This window comes from Corapipo altera, unplaced genomic scaffold (assembly GCF_003945725.1).
Source record: "Corapipo altera isolate COAL_440 unplaced genomic scaffold, ASM394572v1 94, whole genome shotgun sequence".
Taxonomy (NCBI): Eukaryota; Metazoa; Chordata; class Aves; order Passeriformes; family Pipridae; genus Corapipo; species Corapipo altera.
This window is the reverse complement of record NW_020884950.1, coordinates 1,210,986-1,223,976: the sequence shown is the minus strand read 5'-3', so window position 1 is coordinate 1,223,976 and position 12,991 is coordinate 1,210,986.

Below are 12,991 nucleotides of genomic sequence, written 5' to 3'. Positions count from 1 at the left end.
ACATGCCCCCTCAGTGTCCCTACAGCTCACACATGTTTCCTTAGTGGCCCCATGGTTCAATCACGTCCCCTCCATGTCCCCGTGGTTTACACACATCCCCATCAGTGTCCTCACAGCCATAATGTCTCTTCAGTGTTCCCCTCAGTGCCTCACAGCTCATACATGTCCCCATCCCCAGTGGAGTTCACATATCTTGACGGTATCCCTCTCTCTCTCCAGGAACCTCTCATCAAGGCAGGAGCCACCCCAGGACAGGTTGTGGTGTTCCTGGTCATCAGTGGTACGAACACATGGACTCTGAGCATGCTTCCTTGAGGAACCGGGCTACAACCCAGTCTGATCACACGAGCAGGTTCTCTGAGGAGCAAATGATGTCTCTGGTGATACGAGGGGCTGACAAAAAGGGCACCTGGGGCTTTCAAATCTGCGGGAGCCCCAGGGGTGTGCTACTGTCATGTTTGCTCACAGAGCCACTTCCATGAGCTCCAGCCAATGTTTGGACTCGAGCAGGGGCTCCATTTCAGTTCATTCCCTTGACATCAGCAAAGCACAGCCTAGCAGAAAACATGCTGTGAAAACAATCAGCCACACATCTGCTTTTCAAGTAGACTGCACTAATTAAAGAGACTGACAGGGTGTGATGGGACAATAATCCTGATTTAATAAGACTCTTTTCTGCTTTCCAATCTCATGGATAGACCTGAAAATTGCTACACCATGGCTGGAACTCCTGAGAATTGTTCATGTGTAAATAGATAACAACACCACCAACAAGCAATTGTGTTTGCCACCATCCACTTCAGAGCTTGATGCAAAGTCTTGACTTGCAGCTTGCTCTTGCACTGAAATTTGACTCAAGATACTCAGCCATTTTTTTTCCTCTGATAACTTTCCCTATGAGTAAGACTTGGCTTGTGGAAGTCTGGGAATGACTGTTCCATCAAATTAGAATAAGCAGAGATAGGAAACAGAGACTAAACTAAACAAGAAAACAAGCATCTGCAAATGCTTCTAAAGACATTCAGTTCCACAAACCTCAAAAGTAACAAAAAAGCTTTGTAGATCTTTTAAAATCAGGTTTGGGTCTTTTTCTGCAAATATGTTTGTTAATAATAAAAAAGTAACCACCCAACATAACTGTTTCTTTCTCCATTAGAGGCATTACTAAAACGGATTTTTAATTAATATTTTGACAGCATTCCTTGTGAAAATGTCATGCTTCTTTTTTTTCCTTGTATTTTTCCCTGCTGTTCTTTCTTGGTCTCACTCTTTTTTCTTTCCATTTACCCATGAAAAGGGAAAAGAAAGGGGGAAATGAAACAACAACAGGAAATTGTAAAACAAATACATGAATATAAAGTCTTTATTCTCTGTTTCAGTTGAGAAAAGACTCTAAAACACAAACAACAAACACAAACAAATTCCCATATGCAAAATGAAAGCAAAGGAAGAAATTCAGGAAAGAGTGAACAAGAGGAACATATTAAATTGGAAAACTCATTTGTAGCAGCACATGTATGAGACCAGCACAAGAGTTAACATAGAACCTTTTCCACTGTATGAAATGACAGTAGACTCCTTCTCTCTTGGAAAGAGACCGTGACCTTTTGGGACTGACTTTGCTGAGAGCAGTGCCATGAGAACAGACGGGTGACCTGAAGGAACACACACTCCAAAATCGCAGGTCCCAGTGAATGTTTTTTAACACATGCTAAGGATGTTTGGTGATAGACAACCCTTCAAGAAGAACACTTTGACAAAGGGATGCTTGTGTCAAGCTTTCTGGTCAATGACACCATGACAATTCAGACTCCCAGTTTCCCCTTCCTTTATTTCCCCCCTTCTGATTTCCTGATTCAAACACTGATCCAAACAGTTTTCCTTCTTTTCGTGACATATCTTGAAATCAGAATGGCTTTATCAAGAAGAAGACAAGAGAGCACATGAACCTCCCACCATACAAATGGACATCATCCCAAAGACATTGTAGGCAAAGCTAACTGTTTTTCCACATGCTGTGAGAGTTCATGGATGGATGCAGTGATTAACCCCAAAGCCCAGTGGCTTATTCAGTAGTAATCGTTGACTGATCCATTGTGTCATGTTTTCATTTCAGCGCTTGTAGATCTTGGGAGCTTTCCAGTGAGTGAGTCTGCATGTTTCCAGTGTCCACCCTGCTGGTGCTTCTAAATCAGGGATTTCGACTTTTTCTATTGCAACTTGAAGGTTCTTTTTTTATCTTAAGTGGCTTTCACCTTCACAGGGCTTAGAATGCTTCCTCCGGAAATCAGAAGAGAGATCAAAACCAAACAAAAAAACCAACAAAAAGCAACCACTGAAAAAAAAATCCAGTTCCTTTTAAATAAAATGTTTAAAAAATCCTTTTGCTTTATGTGAGGAAATAGCCAGTACAGTTTTCACCACTGGCCCAGGAAGGAATGGTCATGCTGATGTCCAGTCAAGTTCTGCTTGATATCAATTTCTGATGGTAAGCATTTGAAATTTCAGCCTCAGTAGAAGGAATGAAAAAATCTTGATGGCTGTAAGGGAATCATATCCTTCTTCTTTGTGTTTCATCACCAAGCAACCAGAGTGCAGGATTTAATTTGAGCCATTTTCCTCAGAAATGTTCCTGCTTTGTTGAGGGAAGTTGACAGTCAGACCTCTCAGAGCAAAAGCTTACATGTCCTTTTTCCTACTACTCATCCATTCCCACTGTTAAATTTTAGCAAAGTCTTGCTGCACATCCATGGGATAGACACTTAAAATAGGATATCTGTAATCTTGCTGTTGCCTTCTGTTAACATAATGTCTAATTCTAATGCCCCAAGGAAACAGAGGTGATGGTTTTCCACACCTGCGGGAGGTCCATACAAAGTCTGAGAGAAATCAGATCTGAATTTCTTTGCTAGAGAAGGAGAGGAAGGCTTTCAAAGAGCTGTTTGCAGCTCTGTGAGTCTCACATCTGCTACATGCTCAGTTGACACAGGTCAGAGTAGCCCTCAGGTCACATTTCCTACAAAACCACATAGCAGCAAGAGTGCAGAGAACACTCACCATGCCACCTCCCTTTCCTCTGTCTTCCTGACTCTATTTCCCTCTTCGTAAGACTGACAAGGTCATCTGCAGCTTTCAGGAGCTTCCTTGGGTCTGGGTGCCGTTTATCCTCTGTTCTTGGGAGACCTAACTCCTGTAGGTTTAGAGAGAAGACATCAATCAGCCCACGTGCCATGACTGGCACATGGTTTGAAGTAGTTTGAAGACTGATCCCTCAAAGTCATGGTGGGGGAGGAGGGAGCAAGATGAAAGGGAAAAGGGCAGAAGGACATTGTGTTTTATATTTGTGTTTTTCAAGAGAAGCTCGAATAAAGATGCTCCCAAACATCCAAATGGAGATGTTCTGGGCAGCCTGCAGTGTCCTAAGGGGCTGTAATACAGAGTGGCCTTTTTCTGAGGAGAATTCAGGAAAAGCACATGGGAGAGTGCTTGTTTTCTACCGAGCAAAATGAAGTCCTCAGAAGAGCCACGGCACGCTAGCTGAGGTGGGAAGGCCTAGAGCACTTCCTTGGTATGCAGACTTTAGCTTGGCAAGAAGACTTGTTGGGCCTGGGATGCCAAGCAATTTGGATGGACTCCAGCCCCATCGCAGAAATGTTCTCCGCCTGCCTCTGGGAGGAACACGAGATGTGTTCCTCAGCTCTTCCTGGTGCCTCTGACCTGCTCACCCCATCCATTGCAAGCTGGATGCAGGACCAGCCACCCACACACAGTCATCTGGACTTGTCAGAATGAGCCAGATTTCAAGACATTAAAAACCACAGAAGGAAACCCCCCAGTCCCAGAGTGATGATGGATTCAAAGAGTATTCCTCAGGTCCTGTTTCATGTAGGTTCCTGACTAGCAACTGAAATAACCCAGTCCCAAATACAAGCCTACCACAGTGTCACATGTTAATTCAATGTCTTTCCAGACTGGGTAAATTCTCACATCTGATCAAAAATATTCTGAGGATGAAAAGAAAAGGCCTTTGTAAATGCGTTTTCTAATAGCAGAGGCAGGCAAGGAATTCTGCAAATACCACTTGCTTGCCCAAACTCCAACAACATATAAACTGCAGACAGGGATGGTTAACCTAGGGTAAATATTTAACTTTATCCTCCAAAGGCACATGCAGTTTTTACCAGAAAGAAGATGAAAAATATAGAATAATACTCCCACACACACCTTGTTTACTCTGAGGCTCCTTTGATGGCTCTGGAAACAAAGTCATATTGAGACAGGAGTAAATTTAAGACCGGGAGTGTAACTCCCTTTTTCAAAACCATCATAATATACAAACATGAAGAAAAACAAATCAGTACATGATGGAAAAGAGGGACTCTGAATCACCTCCCAGGAATAATGGAATTTTCTCCTTCATAAGCTCTCCCAAAGATTTTTCTTTGACAGTAAAGCAGGGAAAAGGAGGAAAAAAGGGCAAGAATAAGCACAGACGTTCAAGATCTTGGATATGTGACAACCTGTCCTAGCAGGAGACATTGCCTCTAGCTGGTGGGGAAAATTCAGGGTCAGGCTTTTCAAAATAAGCTGGGTTGATCTGAAAACAAGCTGTGTGATCTCTCGCAGTAAAGCTTTGCTACTGAAGAAGCAAGGGAAATGATGGGAGGGTTTCAGCTGTGGGAAACACGCTTGAATGAAGAACCTGCAAGTGCTCCAAGTGCCTGCTGATTTCTCCTGTGGTTGTGGGTTGATAGAGTGCCTTGTCATTGGCAGGAGATGGGTAAGTTAGACAATTGAGGATTCACCTGGCATTCAAGGATTCATGCACAAGCGCAGCATGCCTTGATTTACATCAGTTGTATGGAATATGCTATAAAAAGCTACATTAGGGAGGGGAAAGAAGCATGAGCAATTTCTGAACGTTGGTTGTGATTCAGTGGCTAGAAGCAGCAAGGAGAATACTTATCCTCACGCATTTTATCCCTGATTACGATATGACAATCAATACTGTGTCCCTGATTATGGGTGACAGTAAACTGGGATGACAACAAACAGGAGTGGCAAAGCTTCTGCCAAGGAACACAGGGGACCACGAAGCTGCCCTTTGCCCACTGGCCTGTAAGGATGTTTTCCCATGCCCCCAGCTTGATGCAGGAGTGTGACAGTGGCCACTGTGATAGTGGCCACACCAAGGGGCAGTGGGAGTCAATGTATGGACCAAGCATGTCTCTGAGAAGTAACTGCAGCTCTAGAGATCCCTGTGGCTATGAGGAGAGCAGCAAAATATTGTGAGAACAGTTGTACTGGAAAAGAAGAACATAAGAGTAAGCAAACCAAGAACATGTGATGTTTTCTGAGAATACTTCTCAGGCATCCACCAATCTGCAGCTAGGATATTTCCAGGTGGTCCTTTGGATTTAAAAGCCTTCCATTAATTTTCCTCCTGCAAATTTGTCTGCTGGGGTTTTTTTTCCAGAGGTGTATGGTTAGTCCTGTACAGCTCACTGCATGCTTTTGTCATCCTACGCACCTCTCCTGGCGGAGACAGGTGGCTACCAGGGCTGCATCCACTAAAAACTTACTGTGTTTGCTATAATCTGTAAAACAGAGATTTAGGAAGGTGTTACAGCTTTTTGCCTCTGTCCTCCAAGGCTGCCATTCAGCCACTGAGTGCAATTCCCTCCTTTGCAAGTTGGGCATTCAGGCTCAGGAGATGTTATTAGGCTCACGAGTCTAAAGAGACTGTGAGTTACTGAGGCTGTGGGTCCTCCAATTTCTGCTCAGAGACAGCTCCTCAGCTCCTCAGAGAAAGTTTCTCTTTAGCCAACCTGCCTATTTTTGTGAAACAAACTCACAGAAATACACTTCCTGCGAGATTTCTGCCCTTCAGCAAAATTTCAGTGAAATTGCATGCTGGAGTCAAGAGCTGTTAATGAGGGATGGATGGAGTCACATAGAGACACATCTCCCAGTGCATGTGCCAATGTACCAGACTAACACTTACCTCGTGTTTACCATTGTCCCAATTCTCTGTGTGAATTACAAATTTGTTTTCCTACTATGGGAGAAAGGGTGGATGCAGATTTTCTCTTTAATCCTGAAATGAGACATAAAAATAAGTGGTAATACAGGGGCAGTTACATATATCTGAAGAAAATAGTAAATACATACTCGAGTTGCATTGCTACTCTCTCAATTTCCTCCCATCATGTTTGCATCGTGGAAAATGAGCTTTTTGATGCTGAAGTCTGCAGTTTCAGACACAGAAACTGTGTCTAGAAAAGTAGACCTAGAAAAGTACATAGATACCCAGATGTTTTTCTGGGGGTTGTATTTCTCATTGATCTCAAAACCTTTGAGAATCTCAGTTTATATTATCTGCTGTACCATTTCCAAAGCTGTCTAGGCTACTGTAGGTGTGTAAGATGACTACTGGGAGCTCTAATGGCCCTTTTACTGGCCTGAATTAAAGCAATTTTAGCTCCCTAATGAAGTAGAATCGTTATCAAGACCAGGCGAAACAAAACAAACAACAACATACCTGTGAGAGTAGATTACACACATCTGTGGTCGTGTAACAGTCCTGTTACTGCAGGTCTGGGGAGTAACAGCCCTGCTGGGAATTAAGATGGGAAAAACAAGGCAGGAGGAGCGTGCACTTTATACCTGCCTGAGATCAGAGCCCAGACCTCCTGCATCAGAGAATGCAAGTTCAGCCCCTGGCACAGTGTAGTCACAGAACAGGGTGTCAGATCCAAGCTGAAGACCCCTGATCCTGCATCAGGGCTGCTGAGCCATGGGACACATGTCCTTCTTGAGGGGGTGAAGAAGTCCTAACTCAGCTTGCAAAAGAACCTTAAGAAAAAAGAAGGGAGGCAAAGCCACCCTCTACCCCTTGCTCACACACCACCTTGTTGCAGAGGTGAAAGAGTGGCTCTGTTGGCAGCAGAGGATATGCTGAGCAGAGCCACCACATCTTTCTGGTGGATAAGGAGAGGCAGCAGAGGCGGCAGCTGGAGCAGGCTGAAAGCTTTCTCTGAGTGCCACAGGAAAAGAAACCATTATGAGAGTGTGCTGAAAGCCTATTCATTGCTAAGGAAAGGGCTACTGAAGAATGTGGGACGAATGCCGAAAGCTGCCAGCCAAAGCAACAGGAAGATTATTAAAGCCCTTTGCAAAGACCCCGTCTCCTTCCTTTGGCAGTGGCAATTCTGGACATGGAGTCGTTTCTGACCTACCCATTGAAACCTTATAAATAGCTGTCTGTGGGGAGGGAGAAGCTGGGTTACAGCCCAGGGGGTTTCTTCGCGTGGGAACTGTAGGTGAAATGCCCCTACTACAGCCAAATACAGTCAGGAATGAAGGCAAGTGCACATTCTGGAGAAGCTCCCCTTGGATTATCAGACCTTTACCGGGAGTGACTTATACACCCAAGGGAAGCAAATGGGGCAGTTTTCAGCCATGCTCCTCAGCAGGGAGCAATGCCAACCCTCTCCTGGTTGCTGGCTGTGTGTGCACAGGAGATGGGACTAGGAAAGCCTTTTGGTCTTGCTGAATCAGCAACAACCTGTTCCGACAGACATGAGAACCGTCTGCTGCTTTCTCTCTCCCAGTGTCCATCTTCCTTTCTGCCTTCTTTCTTTTCCCTCACCTCAGCTTTTTATCTCTTCAGTGTTGCTTGGGATGAACGTCTGTGAGACAAACCCCAGCCAAGGGAAACCCATCCCAGGAACAAAGCCCCTGAGCAAAGATTCCTACAAGCAAGGCTGTCCCCTTTGCTCTCCATGGTGAAGCTGATCCTGTGGCTCTTTAATGAGATTGCTGTGCCCATAACTATTACGTTTTAGGACCCGATACAGTCCCTCGCTGCAGGCTCAGCCTGGTGAGAACCCTGTAGCACTAGGTGCTGTACAGATACATCAAGGAAAAATCCACCCCATCAAAGGTTTTTGTGGAGTGAGAAGAGAGATGGAGGCACAGGAAGGTAAAGAGACTTTCCCAAGGTTATCCAGTACATCCTGCTCTTTGATCCGCCTTGTCCCAGGCTGTGTGCTTCCATACCCAAGGGTTTAAAAGTCAGGAGTCTGGTCCCTCCAAACTCATGCGACTTTATGGATTAAAAAGCATGAGGTTTAAAAGAAAAAGTAAGTGCTTGTTTTTCATTTGCCTTTGATACTGGAGGCCTTTGGATCATATTGTTGAGCTTTTAGCCCCAAATCCAGTGTCTCTTCTGCCCTTTGGTCAAGGGAACACAGAGCATATTCCTTGTCTGCTCACTCACATGTATTCACAAAACGTTGCAGAACCTGAAGTCTTTGAGCCCTCTAACTCTCCACCTTCATTAAATTTGGCCAATGGGTTTAAGTCGTGGGGGAATCAATCACACACAGCACCATTAAATAAACCTTGTGTCTTTAGAAAATGAGCCAGCAGTAGAGATGTCAATGGTTACTGCTATTTTTTTAAGGATACAACTAAATCTTCTTGGAGTGGAACAGAGGAGAGACATGGAAACACTTCATGTGTTGGAAAAGCAGCTCAGAGGCTGGACCAAGTGTCTCTCTAGAAAGAAGAAGGAACATTCAATAACCAAACTCAGTTGAAGCAAAACCATAGAAAACAAATCGCCTGTGCCAGGAATATGGGGGAAGGGCCAGTGCTGGGAAAGAGGGAGAAAAGAGCACAGAGAATTATTTAGTTCATGTAAAAACAGAGCAGCACATCTGAAGAACATAACAGGGAGGTGCATGTTACAACTGGCCAAGATGAAAAGAATCAGAAAAGAAAGAAGAGAGGCAAAGGCAGCTTTAGGAGTAATGACAGGGAGATCAGATTTTCAGGCAGAGCTCAGACATGTCAGCTAAGTGGAGCCTTGTGAGCACTGCATGATGCTTAATCCTAAAGGCATCCCAAATTCCAGTAACAATATCCACTTCAAGCCAGCAGATGCACCATCTCACCTATACCCTTGGGGCTCAGAAAAAACACTGGTGTTTGGATGTTTGCCCTTCCCTGCATCCATCCCGAATCCTGACTTACCTGTGCAGGGGCCACAGCTCCTAACAAGGCAGGAAGGGAGATGTTCAGCTGGGCTTGGCTAACGAAGGGTTGGAGACCTGCCTGCAAAAGCCTCACGGCATTTTCACCCCAGTGCAACATGAAGATGCATGGCTGAGATGGGATTACAGGCCACTTTGATCTCCCTGGCTTCCCTCCCCAAAATTAAATGATGGGGACGGAACATAATTTCTTCTCTAGGGGACAATGCGTGCTACCAGGAAGAGCTCAGATACCTCCAGTGCTGCAGCACATTTGGGCAAGTAGTGGCCGGGTGGTACTTGGTCCCTGAATGCTGGTGCTGAGCAGAAAGACAGGGGAGCAGCCAGGGTACTCCAGTACCTGCACAAGGATGAATTATCCCCACGAGCCCTGTGACTGGCCATCCTTTGCTCCCAGCTGGAAACAGCCAGGGAAAGTGTTCAGGGAAAATTCTGAGATCTGGCCTGAGCTGAAAAGCGAAAGCTGGTGGGGACAGGAGGTGGGTCTTGGAAGGTAGGAAATTTGTCTATGGTAAAACACCACTGCCTCCTACTCAGTCCGAAGTGCAGTGTGAGTGGCCAGGCACAGCCATGTCCCACCCTTGGCAGCACACTTGGTTGTCCTGTTGATTCAGTTCATTCCCAGTGGGACAGGATGGGGCAGGATTTGGCCCTTTGTCTATCAGTGTCTGTGCAATCTGTGGGCTTGTGAGCAGTGAACCATAAAAAATTAAGAGTTGACAATTAAATGCTCAAAATCTGCTAGGACTTTGTCCAGAGTGGGCTAAGCAAACAAATCCAGATGGAGCGACCTATAATCTGCACAGTTACATGGTCTGCTCAGCTAAGAGTGTGTTCAACGCTGCTTAATTTGCCTTAATCATACTAATTTAAGACCCAGGTTTCTTATTTAATTAGTGAAATGAAGAATGAAAAGTGAATGCATAGCACTAAGTCTCTACTTGTTCAGCTGGCTTATAACCTCCATTACTGAGCTGGGAGAGTTGTGTTGATTTGGTGTCTGGATGTTTAATGTGGCTGTCCACAGGGGGCAGAAATTGGTGAGGAATCAGCAAAGAAAGGGACTGAGCTGATCAATAGCCTTCAAGCTCAGGGCCTCTCAGTGAAAATTGAGTCAGTGACCATATGATGTTCTTGGAAGGGTCATTTTGGGTGAAGAAGGCTGCAAACCTTTGAGTTGCTGCTGTGCATGACACAGCATTTGCCCGCACACCTGGAGCAAAGTTCCCACTTCATCTCCAAATGATTTCCCCAGGAACACAAGGAAGTCACCAGGGCTCAATGTCTTTCACAGGAGAGCATCACCAGCCAGCTCCAGCAGGTTCTGGGTGCATTTTCCTTCATGGTACATTGACCAGTGTTGATCCCGCTCATGCGGAACAAGGCAGTGCTGTGTCTCATGTGCCTCCAGGGGACTAAAGAGGATCTCAGGGAAGATGGCACAAAAGCTTCCCTGGGTTTGCATTTTCAGATGGAAAACTGTTTTCAAGGAATGAACTCTAGTGATAAGGCAGGTTTGGGGGTTTTCCCGCTTCAAAACCAATCTTTTTCTGGCTGCAGAGGGTTGTTCGCTCCATACTGTCAAACAGGAAAAGTAATTTAAAAAATCGGATGCAAATACCCCTGTTTTCTTTTCTCATCCCCTTGTTTTCTTTCTGCTGCTTTTAATTTTTGGACTTTATTATTGGATAATTGCTTTGGCTAATTGCATTGAAACAGTTTTAGCAAGATTGGGTAATTACATTCAGAGCAATTGGGCTGAAAATGCACAGAATCTGCTAGGAGTGTTTCACAAGAGGCTGAACTAGATAAACAAAAAAGGATGTGTTAGTTTGTGTAAGGTACATGCACGTACTTAGGGTACACAGGTCCAACTCTAAAACAGGAAAATACTGTATTCAGGACTCTGAGCCCTTCCCCAGGACCTGGGATCTATGAAAAGTAATTCTGACTGGCAATGGAGGGAACTTGTAAATATAGCCTAGATTTTCATTGGCGCCAGATAACCAATTCCAAAAGTGAAATCCCCACAAGTATCTTAGGAGCATCTGTCACTGTATCAGACGCATCACTGGCAAATACAGCTTTTATTTCTAAATACATTCAGTGTAATTCAAATTTCCAGTAATTAAACTGTTGCAACCAGGTGTGTAGTTGTACTCTTGGCTCTCTTGTAGCCAGCAGGGATACAGCAATTCTCTTTTAGCCTTGTGCATATTCAGAAATCCTTTCCTGGGAGTTGATCACCCCCCACGTGTGAAGCAGGTATCCAGCATGAAGAGGACATGGAACAGTTTTACCCAGTTCCTGTGCTGACTCCTTCCTTAGCCCTTCCTGCAGCTGGTTACTTCATGCAGAGTTTCCTCCTCCAGCTCTCAGGCATATGGGAAGGCTGGTGGGAAATGCTACAGATTTTGGTGAAGGGTTTCTGGGCAAACCCAGCAGTCCCCCAGACACATGGAATGCTGTGACGGAACCCTGAACACTTTGGATGGTCATCCTGTTTCTCAGGCCCCCACAGCACACAAGCATGAGGGGTCATTTCACCATCCTAGCACTGTGCTTTGGTCCTGGTGAGGAAATTAAGTCCTCTTATTTCCTGCTCTAAGGGAAGGGTTAATTAAGGAGCAGGCAGGAATTGCATGTCTAAAGCCCACTAGCAACATCTCTGATGTAGCTCAAGCAATTTGCAGAGCCTGGGATGAAACTTTCACCAGTCTGCCTATTTACCCATCCTTCCTCTATCTCTCTCATCTGAAAGTAAGACACAAGCTTGTGAGTCACAAGCAGACTAATTTGAGAAAGGCCAAAGCCACTTCTGAGAGCCTCTGGCTCATGGTTCAGACACTGGGCCTGCTGGAGCAAACCTTCCACCAGTCCCACCAAGGCATCCCACTGAGATAAAACCAGGCAAAATGCTTCTCATTAAATCACCCTGACAGCAATCATTTCATAAAGGGCATCTTGTGGACGGCAGGTCCTTCAGGCCAGGGCTGTGACTCTGCCACATTAACTATAATAATATCCACACTTGGCATGATGAGGAGTGATGGCGAGCACAGCCGAGTGAGCAAGTCTGAGCCGAGGGCTTTAGTCTTGAGTTTTTCCAAGCATTGCAGCCTGTGTGGGCACTGGACAAGCACAAGTCTGGGCAAAGCTCAACATTCCCCAGCTGCATAAGCAGAATTTAATTTTGCCACGAGGAACTGAGGCATATATTGTAAGAAGGGAATGGTGGGGACAGTCCTTGGGCAATGAGCTTCTACTTCCACTGGAGAAAGAAAGATGGGGGACTGGTGGGGATGATCTTAGGAGAAACTCCAGAAATTTACAAGAAATCCCAAGCTCTGGCAGAGATGGCAGGACCAAGGTTGCCTTGCCTGATTTTCCATAAAACCTCATAGATTTCACTACGAGTGCAGAGTTTGCCTTTTCCACCAGCACGTACAAAAACCACACCACACTGACAGCAACCCCCAAAGCAGCAGGTGATGTTACTCGGTGCTCTCCTGCTGTTGAGCACTGCCCATCTGAGCAGAGAAGATGCTGTGAAAGAGAGGGTGAAGGTCTGGCCCATGTGGTTGGTGACCCTGAGCCCCAGGGCCTCTGCAAAACCAAGGCCTTTGCAAAAGGGAGAAGGGAGGCTGATGTTGTGTTGAGGTCTTTGCCAGTTTGGATGCTGAGGTGCACAGAGTCAGCATGGCTTGGGGAAACTGGTGTTTTCTCACACCCAGACATCCCCTCTGGGACAAGAGCCCCTTGATTTCCCATCCAGTCCCAGTAAAATGAACCTTGCTCCAGCCTGCAAAAGTGGAGTGAGCTTTGCAATTGCCAAAGAGGTCTCCTCTGGAAGTGGAAAAAGCAGCAGCCTCCCAGCATGGTCGTGTCCTTTGCTGGTGTAGCTCTTTTGGGGTCTGCAATGAGTGTCCATG